Source organism: Falco rusticolus, chromosome 1 (genome assembly GCF_015220075.1).
Source record: "Falco rusticolus isolate bFalRus1 chromosome 1, bFalRus1.pri, whole genome shotgun sequence".
NCBI classification, from domain to species: Eukaryota; Metazoa; Chordata; class Aves; order Falconiformes; family Falconidae; genus Falco; species Falco rusticolus.
Genome location: NC_051187.1, coordinates 37,162,307 through 37,179,298, shown reverse-complemented (window position 1 = coordinate 37,179,298; position 16,992 = coordinate 37,162,307).

Sequence of the window (16,992 nt, the reverse complement as noted above, 5' to 3'; positions counted from 1 at the left end):
GTATTTAAAAACCACATTTTCCAAATATTTGTCTACTTCCTTTCCGTAGTGACAAAGCACAAGGTTAATGAATCGGTTACTTCTGCAGTAGAACCTCCACATTTTCCAGAAGAAAGACAAGATAGAAATTTAAGAACTCCTTTTTTATTCACATTTAATTCAATTTCTTATTGATCCTTCAGAAAATGGCAATTAGATTTATTTTTTACAATCTAAAGATATGTAAAAGGAGACTTGCCTATAATATTGCAGTAACAATTAGCTGAAGCTTTCGGGCTAGTCAGTATCTACTGGTTCATAAATTAGTGTCCTCTTCTACCTAAAAGACTTAGCATGATTTTATTAATGAAGTTCCAAAGTTCATTAACACTTCAATTTACTGTCCCTGGCTCAAAAGCTTGGGCATCACTGACAAGGTTGAAATAAATATACAATTACAAGCAAGACTATATTAACTGGATAAAGCAAACAATTCCTGAAATGCTATTACTGTACTTACAACTAAAACTTCAATGTATGCTTTATGTATAATTTTGAGTATTTATAATGCAAGCTAATAGTCTCTGATGCAACTATTAGAAAGCCATGCTAATAAAACTGGGCTTCACACCTGTAGACAATGTATTTAACAAAACAAAAAATTACAATTAGAATACTTATACTGAAGAAAGCTGAAGTTAGGGGAACTAGGGGTTTGAGATAATATAAAAAGATAGATAACATGAAACAAACTCACGAGCTACACCTTGTAGTCCCTGGATGCACCAGCTTTATAAGCATGACACAATACACATTTATGATGATAATCAATAGCTTTAAACGAATATTTACAGGAGGCTGTGGACATAGGAGGTTGTCCTAGAAGACGAGCATGTGCTGAGGAGGAACACACAATACATTTTCAATGACAGGAACAAGAATTTTTCCTTGCCTGAGCAAGTGACAGCTTGGTAGCAGCTATAATAAATTGAAACAACTTAATCTAGATACGGTATTACCAAGTGGGCTTAGCACACCCTAACAACAGCAGTTTTATACGTTGAAAGACATTGTCAACTTCATGCTACACTCTAAATCCTTCAGAGAATAATGAGGATCCTTAGCATGCTGGCTATAAGTATTTATTAAAGCCATGTATCATAGAAATCGTTCTTTGTTAGTTTTTATTATGATAATGATTTGGCTTGGATAGGAGGGTAAGATATTTAACATTTAAAGAGTTTAGCCTCCCAGACACAGGAACCCTGTGGAAGAAGCCCAGCAGAAACACATGGTGGCTGAGCAGCTGAAATTCTGACCGATTACTGAATGTTATGCAAGCAGAGCCCCTGCACAGTTTTCTACCCTGATTTCTGCTGGCAGGCGAGGCTGGAAATTGTAATAAAAAGCAGTATTTGTCCATTACAATAGCAGTATGGTGAATTGTACACATGTTCAAACAAGATGTCAATGCTAAAGTCTGCTGATTACCCAGACAACGCTTCAGTTGCTAACTCCATCTCAGCCTGTGGTGTTGTCTCACTCCCAGCTAGAGCTGGGGAATATGAAAGTTTTCCCACAATTATTCCGCCCAATCCAGTGCTATTCCTGTAAGCACACTCTGGTCATATTATTTGAATCCCCACTTGCAGCAGAAACACTGATCCAGAACATTGCATCCTGAACCCCTCAGAACAGCAAATCTTTTATGGGTCCTCCTGCGACCCAAGGGCCAGGAGGACAGCATGGGAGGAATCATCAGCAAGAAAGCCCTAAATGAAGGAATGAAATACTTTTCCCTTAGAGAGGAGGCTTACTGGAGTGTAATGAAAACAAGCCCCATCCCTCCTCCCCTGCGCGCACACACACACCCTAGAGGCTTTCGCAAAGCCACAGGAACAGAAATAATTTTGTTTGAATCCATCAAGCATTAAAATCCGTTCACTGAGGGATTGAAGTGAAAAATGAGCCGGAGACAGGAATTAGAAGCTCACCGCCTGGGCTGTCAAAAGGGATTTTCCCCACATAGAAAACAAGCAATTGGAAACGCAGGGAGGTAAATCCTTTCAGTCTCTGACATGTATGCACACTCCTGGTTCCCTCTCCTGGCCCTCTCAGTTCTAGGTTCACAAAGCCAAACCTGGACACATCCTTGTGAGTTCTTTGGCCACAGAGCCCACCCTTGGGATGCCCCTCCAGGGGTCTGCTCAAGAATGTCACAAGCCTCAGGCGAAGGGGAGGTGGTGAGAATGCAGGGGAGCCAGCTGCACTACATACACTGTACTCACGGATGCCTAAGGTGCCAAAGGAAAGACGACAAGGCAGCTGCTGAAAAGATTAACCAACAGCCCCATGAACCTTTTATCTACCCTGTAACATTTGCTGAAGAAAAAGACAAGGAGCAAAGTTGACATTGTAATCACTGCACATTTTAGTTTACTACTCAAAAAAAAATAAACATGACACTCCACGTCTCTGAAATATGGTCTCTTTCTCTCAATACCAATACAAATATCCCTGTACCAGCTAAGTTTTGTGGATGTTTCAGAGGCTTATTTGCAACCACAAGAGCCAGAGGTCTACTTTTTCCAAAATGAAACTAAGATTCAGGAAAATAATGTGGCAGCTAGGGAGAGTTGGGGCTCCTGTGCAGAGGCCACCTCCAGCCCAGATTATGAGAGCTGAAGCATACAAGGTATGTCTCGCAGTCATAAATCTCTGCCGTTTTATAACGGCTTTGAGAAAGAAATTACCATCGCAGCATTGTTTGGTTTATTCAGGGTAGGCTTCCCCTTTAGTTGGTTGCCAAAACTGAAGACAAGAATTATTTATAGTACAGCTTCTGTATGAAGATAATAAATACAACCCACTTTAGAAAAGGCCAGTAAACCTCTGGGTCCATAGCACAGTGATGCAGGACAGCCAAAACGAAGACCACCAAAGAAGCCTACAGACCTACCAAATGGCCTTAACTATGTGCTGAGACTTTATACTCATCAAACTGTACACCACTTGTATATTGTGGAGCCAATTGTCTACTTAGGAAAGAAGGGGTAGGAAGAAAGAAGTAGAGAGAAGATGAAGAGCCAGATACGCAGTATTTAAGCTATGGGAAGAGGCAACAAAGTGATGGAGTTGAGAAGTCATCTAACTGCAGCCCAGTTCCAGACACGCAGATTGGTTTAAGAATAGGGCAGAGGTAGAACACGAACAAGGTTAAGCACTCATGCAACAGGATCCCTGGTGCTGTGTGGCTTTGAATTTAAAAGCCAGTTAACTGAACAGACAACTTGAAGAAGTTTAGTTTAGCATACAATTCAATAATTCTAACATATGCTAATATGCTTCAAGATAAAGGCCACAGTTACCTAGATACAAAGACGTATGTGTTCGTAGTAAATATTTTCTTTAACACATGCTGTCCTCTACTGTTGTGTACTATGCTTTCCTATTGTTTTGTGACTCTCTCTGGTAATAATACTATGACTTAAGTGGTTCCTCATTGCTACAGATCACAGTGTGCTTAACCCAGGGGGTATCATTATCTCTGTTTCACATATGGAGTCACAGAAGCACCTAAAGATGAAATGAGTCCACAGCAAAATCAGAAAACCAACTACAGTTTATAAAAATTACAGTGTTAGCTTGTGTATAAGAGAAACATCAGGAGGTTTAAATGGTATTTTCTGGCAGCATAACTGTTTGAAAACACCATGAAAAGAGCTCATCTTAATGGCAAGCCAGGGATAAACATGGACAAAGAAAATATAAGGTCATAATGCTATGGACACGGGTCAGAAAGAATCAACAAGAAACAGCTTAGCAGCTACAGTAGAAAGAGTTCATGTTTTGTTCACACTGACAATATTCACAGTTGTCTCCCTGCTTTTTGAGGAGCTGATGAGTTACCACCAGAACTTTACACCAGGACCAGAGCACCCAGACAGCCAAGCTTGGGAAAAAAGGTTAGATGAAGTCAGCTGGTGGCTATGTGGCTCTAGGGACAATATTGGGGCGGGGCTTGATCTGTATCTGAGAAGTTTGATATGCCATCCCCATTTCTGTCCCCTTCCTCCTGCTGAAGATGCTGCTGCACTGAACCTGAAAGGTCTGGTTATAAATAGCTTCTCCCTGCAGCTCCTCAATGAGCCACTGAGGCGGAATGAGTCATCTCTGCCGGCTCCCTGGCCCCCCCAAACTGACTGCGTCAGGTTGGGAGCATGGCTGCCAAAAGCAGTGGTACACACTGTTCTCTCTCAAAGGGCAGTGGCCTTGGGGGACAGGGACACTAAACAAACTAACTCTACTCATTACTCATAAGCACCTGAAAGCCACATCACATTGTGAATAAGAATAATGTAAAATCCATCAAGAGCACTTAGAAACTGACACTTCAGCCCCCTCTGTCCATACCATTATCCATGCCACCCTGTTTTTCAGCTGGAGCTTCTAACCCATAAATTGGTTTGTTATGGACATGATTGAGCAGATCTCTGAAAGTGAACCTCTCATTCTACTTACAAAGAACTTCTCCTTACCAAGATTTGGTGACATTGTTCAGTAAATGGACACAGCAGCAAGCAGGTGAGCTGACAAACCCTTACCTCCAAGTGAGGTATGCTACTAGGCACACCTCTGTACTTCCTATGAGGAAAGGCCATGAGAATTCTAACAAGAAAAGTCAGACTTAGATATGCTCATTCCATTCTGAAAGAAATTCACACAGGACTCACATTCTTTTCTAAACAAGATAATACATGGAGCTGGTAGACAGCTGTGTCTCTTCTAGTCCTGTTGCAAGAAAGCAGAATGTTCCCCAGTACAATTTCCTGAACTTGCATGGGACATCAGGTGCCCAGAATTCTAGCAATTATTTGGTTTGTTCATGTATGCTTTATATTCAGAGGCAAATGAAGCCCTCCTGAAGCACGTCCCTTCTCAAACCTACAACAGCACAGACAGATGTCTCATGAACTTTAGAATAAGCACCTATGTAAGTAAAGCACAAGTCCTAGCAAAGATAAACATACCAATTTGCTGTGATTAGCAGAGTTTGGGTGAGTTGGGAGTGAGTACTTATGGCAGAGCAAATAATTTAAACCAATAGTGTGTTAAAAGGAAGGAAAAGGATATCAGGTAGGGAGGTAAATAAAAAGTCAATGCCAAAGGAGAACACAAGCAGGGTGTAGAAGCCAGTACTACTGTCATAAAAAAGTGCAAGATTTGGAGATAGGAAGTGAAGAAATCTCCTAGTGCTACTTTTCTTTCAAATGGAGTTTAAGATAATGCAATCAAAGTGATTCTGGTATGTTTTCCATAAACTAAGTTTAATGGCTGTGACCTGTGGGTCACTTGGGTATCGCGTGAGAAAGCAAGCTCTGGACAATGGAAGAGTTGCCTCTCTCAAGAATATCTTACAGTTCAGCTGAAGCCAAACCTTTGCAAGTAGAATCTTGAAAAATAAAAGTCACACATAGCTGTTATTGGAACTGAAAACTGGTAAGGTTGGTGCAGATCCACACACACAGAATAAAGAGAGCAATATATTTCAGTTCCCTCAGTTTATTAGTGTTCAGTAGTGCTGACAAGAGCAATACCTCCCAGCTATATGGCCACTGTAGTCCTGCAAGTGATCCCCAGGCACTGTACTGTGTGACGGCAGAGGGTATGTTTGCTTTCAGGTCATGCTGTGATGCAAAATGATGACAAAGCCTGGCAGATTTTTTTTGCTACAGAGGTGCTACAGTGTTGTCTCAACGGAAGCAGAGGATGATGCAGCTTTACACAAACTGCCTCTCCAGTTCTCAATTCATCATCAAATCAACAAAGTACATTCTGTTAAAAGTTAATGACTTTGTTCTGATAGAGTTTTAAACCCAACCTACTTCAGAATTTTGTAAGTTCACCATGTGCAGTCTCATCATTTCTATATTCATGTTGTCTGGGAATATTTTATCTTTGATGATATTTTTTTTTCTACACAGAAGAGACTTACTCCATAGAAGAATCTAAGCCTTGAAAAGACTTGTTGTGCTTTCTACCTTCTCGGCACTTAAAAAGTTATTTACTGGTACCTGGCACCCACAGAAAGATAATTCTACTTTCTGATACCACACCTGACCCCTCCTCCCTTTCCCTATTATTACCTTTTCTCTGTCTCCTAACAAGGATACAAAGAAGAGTATCTATTTTCTCTTGCAATGTTCCCATATCAGCGAGTAACAACAGAAGATCCTCACCTCCTTACTTTTCACTGTGCAGAAGGGACAGGTTCATCACCATCTTTTCTCTCATCTCTAAATTTTGACATTAGAAAAGATCTAGCCACACGGCTTTTGATAGCTATATTCCTTAGCCTCTCTGTGGAATCCAAGCTTTACAAAGGCTGTACAGCTGCAGACTAATTGTGTCTTAAGGATGTATCTGGGCTGTACCTGAGTGCTGTCCCTAGCTCCTGTGCTGTATGACACCTAGGAAAGCAAACAGCAAAGGTCAAACCCCTTAGTAATAATATCCAACCCCTACCTTCCTTTAATGATGGGAGAAGGACAGAATAGGTGAACTCCTGTAATTTCATTAATTTCTTAGCAGTCTAGGATTTTTTAGTTTCACTAATAATGTATTCTTTCAGAAACTTAACATTTTGGTCCTTTGCTATATTTGAATCTCAATGCAGGTTATTTTAACCATAGCTGTGGTACTGTTACTTTCCACTTGGATGCAGATATAGTAGCCAGTATAAAATACAGGACATAGAAAGATATCTCAATACATATGAATGCAAATTATTTTCTCATTTGCAAAGATACAATTCCAATTACTTCAGGAGATAGCCAACATACCCACAGGGAGCATCCTAACAATGGGAGGGAATGCCAATGGCAAAGGCTACAGTGACTACCCCACAACAGTGAAGATGGTGGTTCCCATACTGAAGAAGTACAATATATGTTTTTATTAATGAGCAAGAACATAGTTAATAAAAAGAAAATTAGGTATACGGAGGGAAAGAGCCTTAGTGAGGTTCTTAAGGAACAGGGGAAATACTGACAAAATACAATTTCATGCTTTAAATACTTGTAAAGGACAACACAGCCAAATTCCAAAACAGCCTTTCAAGAAATTGAAAAAAACCCAACAAAACAATTCCACCAACAGGTGTCCTAATTGTCCCAAGACCATAAGGCATCCTCTCGTTATCACACACAGGGAACTTGGAAATTAAAGATTCGGAAACCAATGCAAATGAAATAGCTACTGCTAGGAAAAGATAAGAGCTTTAACAGAGCAGTTGAAGCTATATAACTGCTCCTGCCTGGAAAGGCCTGCCATTTGCAATTGTCAAACAAGAAATGAGAGAAAGTATCTCTGAAAGTAATTCCTTCTGTTAAACTGGTGTTTGCAGGATCCTATCTATATCCTTTCTCACCTGAGGCCAGGTACCTCTCCAATGTCCAGGTCTGTCTCATCCTCATCTATATCATTCTCTGGCGACTCTTCAGCACTGGAAATTCCAGCTCCTAAAGACAAAAAGTGAAGAAGCAATTAGCTCAAATGCATCTGTGGTATCAACTACAATTGCAGGTGGGTTCTCTGTCTTTTAGACTAGGATTATTCAAAGTATTATACTCATTCCCTAGAAAAGCAGGCTTTTTTAAGGCCCCAGAGTCTCCCTGCCAAATTCCAGAAATTTATACAGACTTCCCTTAAACATCCCAAGGGAAGAAGTTTTCTGTGAGGCTTACACTTATCTCTCAGGTTGTGTAGTCTCCCAGGTCATCCCATGAAAAGCACGGTATACAAAGTGAACAGAGATAATCAGATATTCTTCATAAGCAACATCCCCTTGCAACAGCTAAACGTTCATGCTACTGAAGTTTCAAATTGGACAGTGCACTTGACAACTGACAAAGGAAACATTTTAACTGAAAACTTCAAGGAATAGGGAAAACCGTTCAAAAAGAGCCAAATCAACTAGAAGCAGTTTCAGGTGAGAATAATGCAGGACTCATAATTTAACTCTATTTTCTTTCCTGCCTCCTTCCACCATCATATTTTTCTCCTTTCTGATCCACTGGATCCACTTCACTTTCCCTTCTGTCTATTCTACTGCATTAAGCACAGGTGTAGCTAATTATGTAATGAGATTTTCTTAAATTGCCAAGTAGCATGATTAAATTGTGTGTATGAAAGAAGAAAAATTCTCCTAATGGAATTAAAAAGTCAAGCACAGGTAGACAGCTACTGATGTCCAATGGCACGCCCAGTTGCTTGGCCATGCTGTACGGCAAAAGCCATGGTTGAGGTGCAGTCATCTTACCCAGTTACAAGCAGGATTTTAGATGACAGAGACACAAGCATTCATATCTGATGTCATCGTTGCTTAGCAGAAAAAAATTATTCCTTTCAGACTGTCCAGACACTTCAGTTTCTTTTAGGACCCAGTTTAAAAAAAACATGAAATAAATTGATTATTCCACTGTGGATAGGAATATGGAGGAGGTCACCATAGGCGTAGGATAAATATCCTCCTGTTGCAAACTTACATCAGTCAGTCACCATCATCTGGTCTGTGGGATAAAAATGTCTCAGATACTGCGCACTCAAACATCAGAATTGCCCATCTCATTTACAGTGCTTACTGCTGCTCAGCAGGATCAACCATGAAGTATAAGGTGATTTCTTGTTCAGCCAATTGCCCTTTCTTTTTTTGCCCATTTTTCTTTTTTTCTTTTTTTGCATTGGTATTGAACATTCGCCTCTTCCCTTTCCCCAACATTAAAGGTAAAAAAAATCTGAAAAGACGATGACACAGTCATGAGAATTGCAAAAGAACTGATTGTGCTCATGTTAGGAAATTAGATTGCTCTGCAGAACTTTCAGCAGATCCTCTCCAATACTGCTTTTATACCTGACTTCCACAGATTTTGTTATACACTGTCAAAAGGACACTGTAGACACACATCTGAATCTAGTGCCAATGCACTGAAAAAAAAGTTGCTCTGTCCAGAGAGAGAAGGAGTGGGTAAAAGGACACAATGAGAGAAAGGAGAGGAGCACAGGGAAGAAAAGCCAAGCACTGGCTGAAAAGAAAAAAATCCCTTTTTGCTCTGCACACCTTTCTCTTCTTTCTTTCTCAGACTCAAGTTCTCCCCATCCCCTCTCCTGGGTAGTGGGATAAAGTGGCCTGGTGCATAACTGTGGCTTTAAACTGAAACTGAGTCCAAACCTGACTTTTCAATCTCTAAAGCCCTGGAAGGGAACAGGCAGGAGGTAAAAGCATCCCTAAGGAAGCAAGGCTTCTCCGGCAGAGCTGCTGCAGCAGTAAAGCTATTAATAAATGTTTGCAATCTTTTAATCGTTCTGCTAAATTGCCATCGTGTTCTTGCAAACCCCATAGTGTGTCAGTGCAGCTGCCTCCTCCTGCCCGCCTCCCCGTGTTTGTGCATGTGAGTGAGGGGGAACATCAGGAACATGCTCAGATCTGAGGGCTGCTGCAGCGTTAGAGGGAAAATGATTTTGACAAGTGACTTTTTAAATCTTCCCTATTCCAAAGAAAGCAGCCCTATTAGTTACATCTATAAAATGTACTTTCACCTGGTTTTCCTTATCCAGCAAATCCTGCCTGCTCGATCCAGACAGTAAACTTTTCTTCATGAAAATATCACATCTGATCTGTCATGGCTTGGGACCTGGTACCCAGGAGGCCATGTCTCTTGCAGTGTGATAGCACTGTGGTCACAATCAGCTAGCAGCCACTGACTTAAAGATATTCTCAGCAACAGACCATTTTTTGTCTGCTTTATCTGACCCACCATGGAGTTGATAGTCATCAGGATACCACACAAACATATACGGCTTTTCAGGCTTTTTCTACAGGTCAGTTAGTCAGAACGTAACTGCACTGAAAAGCTGTGATCCTAGTTACGGCAAGAGAAAACATTTCAGGATGAAAAGCATTAATAAAATAAATTGTCTATTTGCCTCTTCATGTGCCTAAAGCATATCCATTATTGTCCAAACTAGCATACAACAGACAAAGCCACCTTCTAACGTCATGGTGGAGAGCAGCTTAATCCTTTGTCTGTTCCCTCCCCCAGCTCAAACTCTCATCTTCGTCCTAATTATAATAGCATTTGAAATTATCATGGTTTAAAAAAAGATGCCAGCTTATATAATATTCTTATTGCTTATTAATGATTTCAGAAGGGAGAACAAGTTGCCTTGCATTCTGGGAATTATGCAAACTAAAGCTGAGCCATACCTTGCTGGGCTCCACCAGTTTCTTATTTGGAAGCCTGATGCATGAGGATTACCATGTAATAACAGATGTTAAGGCTTTTAGTGAATGACAGGCCTGCCGCACATACTTGAACAAGAAGACATGACAGGCGTCACATTTCACAGTGATTAGCCTTGGGCACTTTTCAGAGGCAGAAGACTCGAGGCGAAGTGACTTTAACCACCCTGCAAGTGTGATAATCCCCAAGACGGCACAGCCTGAAGAGTTTGATTGCGGTTCGGCATGGGAGCTTATGAATAATAATAAAGAAAACATCAGACTGGATATCGGTGACATGGTTACACAGCACTGACAGCCAGAAAGACAGCCTGCTTGGATATGAAGTCCTTAAGTCCATTACTTAAATCTAAAGTTACACCCTGCCCTCTAAACACCACCTCCTCTATAAAACTATTATGTGTGAAAGACACTAAAGAACTAACTTGAGATTTCGAATGTGCCCTTCAGTTTTCTGTGTTTGTCACTGTAGTGTCTTTCTGCTGGAGAATATGGCATAGACTAGGAGGGAGTGTGCACGGGAGCCGGAACTCTGTATCCATGTATAAACTGCTGCGGTTTTGATGAAAAATGAGCTTCAATACAAGGTGACACCATCAGTCTGTGACACTAGGAGACTATTAAAAGACTAATGGAGTTGCGTGCCCCCACGCTTACAGAGAAACACCTGCACCCTGCAAGTCCCAAAAATAAAAGCTCAGTATGTATAATTTAAGTAAATTAATTAAATAAAATTATTTTTAAACTATTTTGTTAATGTCTGTGGTCTGACTCACAGATGTTGATCTTACAATACTGGGTAACATACTATAGAGAAATAATGGAGAATATATATGCTTTTCCAAGCAATAGGTTTATCTACGTAGCAATATGCAGAAAATTGTTAGGAGCTGAAGTTGAATGTATGTTTTAGGGGAACCTAATAAACACTCAAAATCATCATCTTACGCTTCTTTAAAATCCTACATCTTACAAAAAAAGAACTTCATAATTAATGCTTAAATAGCTGTCCCTCTGTGTGCCACAAACAAAGCTGTGGGAGTTTTGTTTTGGCCAAGTGACTGGGTAGGGAGAGAGAAGGAGAAGAGGTGGAATAAGTCAAAAGAATCAATCCATCTCCCAGAGACAAACCATCACATATAGGAAATTTCCCATGTCAGCTTATTTAGAAATAAATGAGGATGTCATGCAGACAGTGCTGGACATTAAGTTACGATGCTGGGAGTACCATGTCCCCTGATAGTCCTGCTATTTCATCAGCAGTGCCCCACCCTATTATTTACCCTGAGATGTCCCTTAGGTACCCGTTACAGTATCAACAAAGAGGAGCCATGCTGTGCATAAACATTGGCTCCTGTACACTACAAGATGAAAATCTACCTCTACTCATCCTACACAGAGGAAAAAAAACCCCACACTTAACTGACCCCAGCCTAGTTTCCTGATCCATCAGAAGGTACTAGTTTTAAGCTATGTACAGTCCATAACACCAATTCTTGTGTCTCACATTCTGTCTCTACACCATCTAGTACTTTGCTGGCTGGAAGAGTGGTACTTTGTTTGGCACGGAGACACAGGCAGCCTGGGAGTGCTGACATACAACAGACATACGCTGAAAAGTGGGGAAAAGTGAGCTCCCTTAGGAAAGATGGAAAATGAAACCAGATGCTACCAATACTGAGAGAAAGAAGAAACCAGATCTGATCCTTTAGATGACTTGATGGAAGCTGCTCATGTTCAGAGGCAGTAAGACCAAATTCAGCTCTAATTAAGTCACTAATGTTACAGCAGGATAAACATGATCTTTTAAGCATCACAGGTATGAAACAGGGACAGAGAAGGTCACATCGCAACAACTGCTTGAGTTCCAGCACGAGCACTACAGAATTTTACTGAGGTGGCCTGAGGGACATACCTTAGGTCAACTGCCCCCCAGTCATGTCAGTGTGGCAGATGCCACCAAGCACTGCAAAGTTGCTACATGGATCACCAGGAGCTTTAGCTTGGGACCAACCAGCAGCAGGCAGAAGTCATCTCAAGTGCAGCTCAAACCCCCATGTCCTCAGGGCAACTGGTGGAATCAGCCTACCAAATGCAGCAAGGTATTTTTTAGTTTACTTCTGTCTTTGGAGTGCACGTAGTTAGGAAAAGCGACAAATATTAACAGTCTCTTTGACTCAGGTGCAAACATATCTTTGGAAAAAAAAATAAAATTGAACAAAATAAAAGCAAAAAGCCCCAGCAAGCTTCCCAAAATAGGTCAGATGCTTCCAGTGCTTTCGTCTTCTTCAATCCATAACAACCATTGCCTCTGGAAATCTGTTTGCATTTGCTGGTCTTTATGAGCACCCCCAGTCAGCACAGCAGAAAGAGAGTCGCTGTTGATTCTCCCCACCCGAATCTGCACTCACACACTGCACCATGCTCTGCTTTTGAGGGGCTTTCACTTACTGTGCTGGGAAGTTGGATGCTGCAGCTAAAACTGGATCTAGGCAAGTACAGGCGAGAGGGGAGGTCTCTGTCAGAGTGGGTCAGGCAAAGAGCCGAGACCTGTGCACCCCAACTAGTCAGTGACTGACATACTCTTCGCACCAAGCTGACACCAGTACAAGCTGAGACCCTGCAGCTGCCAAGGGGAGCCCCCACCATACCCCACTGAGAAGCTCCATTGCAGCCCCCCTCCTCCTCTGCACGTGTATCTGCTTGCCGGAGCCAGACAGCAGGCACAGATTATATAAGGTTGCTCCAGGATGCCTGTCCTCTCGCCTCAGTGCCACAGCTGCTGAGTGATGGATGCACTGGAAAATGTTTTTCATTGCCTCCCTCGCTGGGGAGACAAGTGCTCTGCGGAAGCTCTCTGATCCTGTGCTGCTCTAGGCTGCTGGAGTTAAACGTAAAGCCACATAGAGAAAGGATTGTTCAGTATATGGCAAAATAAGCAGATACATCTTAGTGTAAAATAGGACTCTGGCTTAAGCTGCCCACGGGAATTCAGGGGAAAGAAAAAGTAGAGCGCAAAGATCTGCAAGGCATGCAACACTAGACATGTTTTTGTTTCGGAGTAGCCTCTACACCAACTCATGTATGAAGAAGGAGGTTCAGGGTAGGCTATGTTTATGCTGCAAGAGCTTCTATTATCTTGATTATTACATTATTTATGTGCATAATAATAATTTATCTGCAGCAGTCCTTGACGTTATCATCCTCATTTTGCCAATGTGAAACCGAGGCCTAGAGAGCTTAAAGGCTAGACTTTTATACATACGATGGTGCCCAACTCCCACTGAAATCAAAGGAAGTTATGTACCTAAATATGTTGAGGATTTTTAATGAACAAAAGAAATCAGTGGGGCAGTTAGGAATTTCAGGACTCAGGCTAACCAATCTATTAATCTTATATAATTGAAAGCACTCTGTCCTTGTAAAGATTCTGATTTTTTTTCTTTTTCATCCTAATTCAAGTATCTCAGCATAGTCTCCATTCTTAGTCAGACACCCCTACTGTCTGTGCTTGGTACCCGCAGGTGAGGTACTGGTTACTAAGGTGTCATGGGTTGATTTTTCTTTTTTTTTTGAAAGCTTCCTTCCCAGATAGGCAAACTCAAGGGTTTGTTTTGTTGTTGTCATTATTGTTATTCATTTGTTTCTAATACTTTCTCTTTGGTTTACCTGTGGTTGTTCCACAGGTTTCTGGAAATTTACTGAGTAGAATTCTTGCAGCAGCATCAATGACAACCAGCCTTATAAATCATGGCTTCTGTTTAAGTGTCATACAGGACAGAACAAAACACTGAGTCCAGTCTCACTAGCACACTCTGAGATCTGAAAATACCGATATCAAGCACGGGCTGGAAAGCGACTAAGAATCGCTGAGGACATTAAGTTTATGGCAGTCTTTGCCATAACATTATGGAATGTTGTATGCCTCTCTATAGGTAGCAAGAAGTTTAAATCCTGCTAATGCTATTGGATTCTTTGAGAGAACAATTTTTCAATTACACATAATTAATAGTAATTACCCTTTATCTTCAGAGACCAGAACAAAGAATAATTAATCCATCTTAACATCCCCGTTACGGAGGTATTAAATGTGGGGGTTTTACACAGCAGATTACACAGTAACTGATGTGGTCTACTGTTCCATAACACAGAAAGGAAAGAGAAAAGAGAATCCTGAACTAGTATTCTAGTTTTTTCTTTAACTAGTTTGGAAACAGCTGTTTGCTTCTTGCAGCAGTTTGCTGCAAATGAAAAGTGTGTTGCCTCTCATATAAAAAAGTAGTTTTACTATATTTTATAATTAACCAGATTAAATGTATGTTTTACTAATTTTTAACGTGTATCTATGAGTAAAGTATTTGCAATTATTCCCATTGCAGAGCTGGAGAAAATGAAGCTTGGAAGTTTAGGGCCAGCTTCTCACTTGGCACAACACCTTTTTTGTACTGCTTTTCTCTCACGCTGGTTTTTGCTGCACAGGAAAAGAATCCTGACTCTGTGTTCATTCTAGACAGCACATGCCAAACTCATAGACAGTTACACCCTTTATCAGATCTTAAAATTTGGCTTCAGTCTCCCAAAGCGGCTTCCAATTTTCAATATCTTAATGGAAGCTTACCTTACAACACTTGGATGTCTCTCAGAGCACACAGTCACTACTAAACTGAATGGAAATTTCCTGTTCTTGACTATAAAAAATCAAAATAAAAATGAAGAAACATGAATTTACTACTTTGATTTTGAGTAGTCCAAGATCACACTGCAAGCCACTGAAAGAGGCCAAACCAGAATTTGCTTCAAACATACGGTTTTGAAAGACAAATATTGCATGTGGCAGGATGACAGCAAAGATGAGAGCAGTGCTGCAGGCAGCATGCGTGGCAGCTCTGGCTGACAGACCAGCAGTCTCTGGCCCATGACAGCTTGGGTGCCCAGAAAGCTTATGATTAGCAATTACATGTTAAGGCGATAAAAAAGAATAGCTTTTATTCCTACAAGTATTGATCTGAAGGATCCTGAGCTTGAAAGGGGGGAGAGTAGAGAGAGATAGAAAATGGGGGAGTAAAAAAGGAAGGGACCAAAGGGAGAAAGAGAATGCCCCAAATGTTAAATGAAAGCATCTGCACGAAAGCCTCCAGGCCAATGTGCTTAGAGAATGCACTCTTCTGTCTCAGTGACCTTGTGAAGATAAAGTGAACAAAAAGCTTCAGGCAACATCAGACAGAGGATTTAAGATGCAGTTTTAATTTTAGCCAGATTGTTTTGTATTTTTGATAGCAGGGTTATCTGGGGATGCAATGTGCATACAGTGGAACAAAATTTAGTTGTCACCCCCAACTCTGATACTCCACCTGATGGAAAATTCAGTTCCACGCTTCCAGGGGGAAGCAAAAATCAGGGGTTTGGCTATGCAAGGAAGAACAAATTATAGTATCACTGGGATGGAGTGAGCCTGGATGAATCCAGTGCATCCTAATTTTACTCCAGAATGCAATCACTGGGCTACCTTTGTGGATGAGCAACATACAAGACCTATACTCCAACACAATACACTCTAATATGCTGGTTCCTTCTACTCACATTATGTCCTTGCTCTGTATCTCCAGACTGACAGCTATTTACTATGAACAAACAGTTTAATCACCCCGTACCTCAGTTTCCTCATCTATAAAATGCAAACATCCTACCTAAAAAGAGCGCAAGGATTCACTAACTGATATGTGTTTTTTCAGTGAACACATTTGTTGGTAATTTTAATCATAGCAAATACATACAAACTTTAAGAGGTGGCTGCATACAATAAAACATATGCATTAATCATGATGTCTATTGCAACTTATTAGCACATTAATTCTATGCAATGCAAATGCAATCTAATCAGCAATCTGGGGATTACAAATACTGTATAAATCCCAAATGAGGGTCTAGATCTTCAAGCCTGTAGTAAAATGTCAAATCATGAACTAAAATGGTAACAAACCCAACCTGGATGGATTGGGAATAACCCCTCCACATGCATACTACCACATGTAAGAAACACGAGCTGGGAAAATGAGACCTCCATATTCATCCTGCACCTCCCTTAGCATCGCCACTTTATTAGACAATCATTGACAAACACTTATGCTGATCAAGAATCTTCTATCCAAAGTTCTCAAACTGCTTTACAAATTGTCTCTGATGTGCGTGGGCAGTGCATGTTATTTCCCCCCATCCTCACATACTCTACCTTCCATAACTTCTATTTGGTAAGCTATCCTGAGGCCACATTGCTTCTCCAAGTCTGCAGGAGAGACATCCATCCCCTTTCTTGGCAGGTCTCTTGACCCACTCTTCAATTTAAATGGCATTTTCTGACTTTTTCTCTCTCGTCTTTTCTTAGGAGACCGTTCTTTCCCACCTTGACTGTATAACTCACCATCGCTTGCAAGCGACAATTTCTTGAATCACAGACGCTGGAATCAATACAGCGAAGCTTGCAGAGAATGGGAGCGAGGAGGTGGGAAGACAAATGTGAAGACGTTGTAACCTTTTAGTCCTGTGCTGTCAGCTCAGCACATCACGATGCCTGACTGGACTCACATAGCTCGTGCTAACACAGGCAGTGACTGTACAAGGAGCTGTGGTGGCTCAGATCAGCTCTGTGTATCCTCCAAACCAACAGGGAACTAAAGGCAATATCCTACGTGAAATAAAGCAGGACAGGCCTCTCT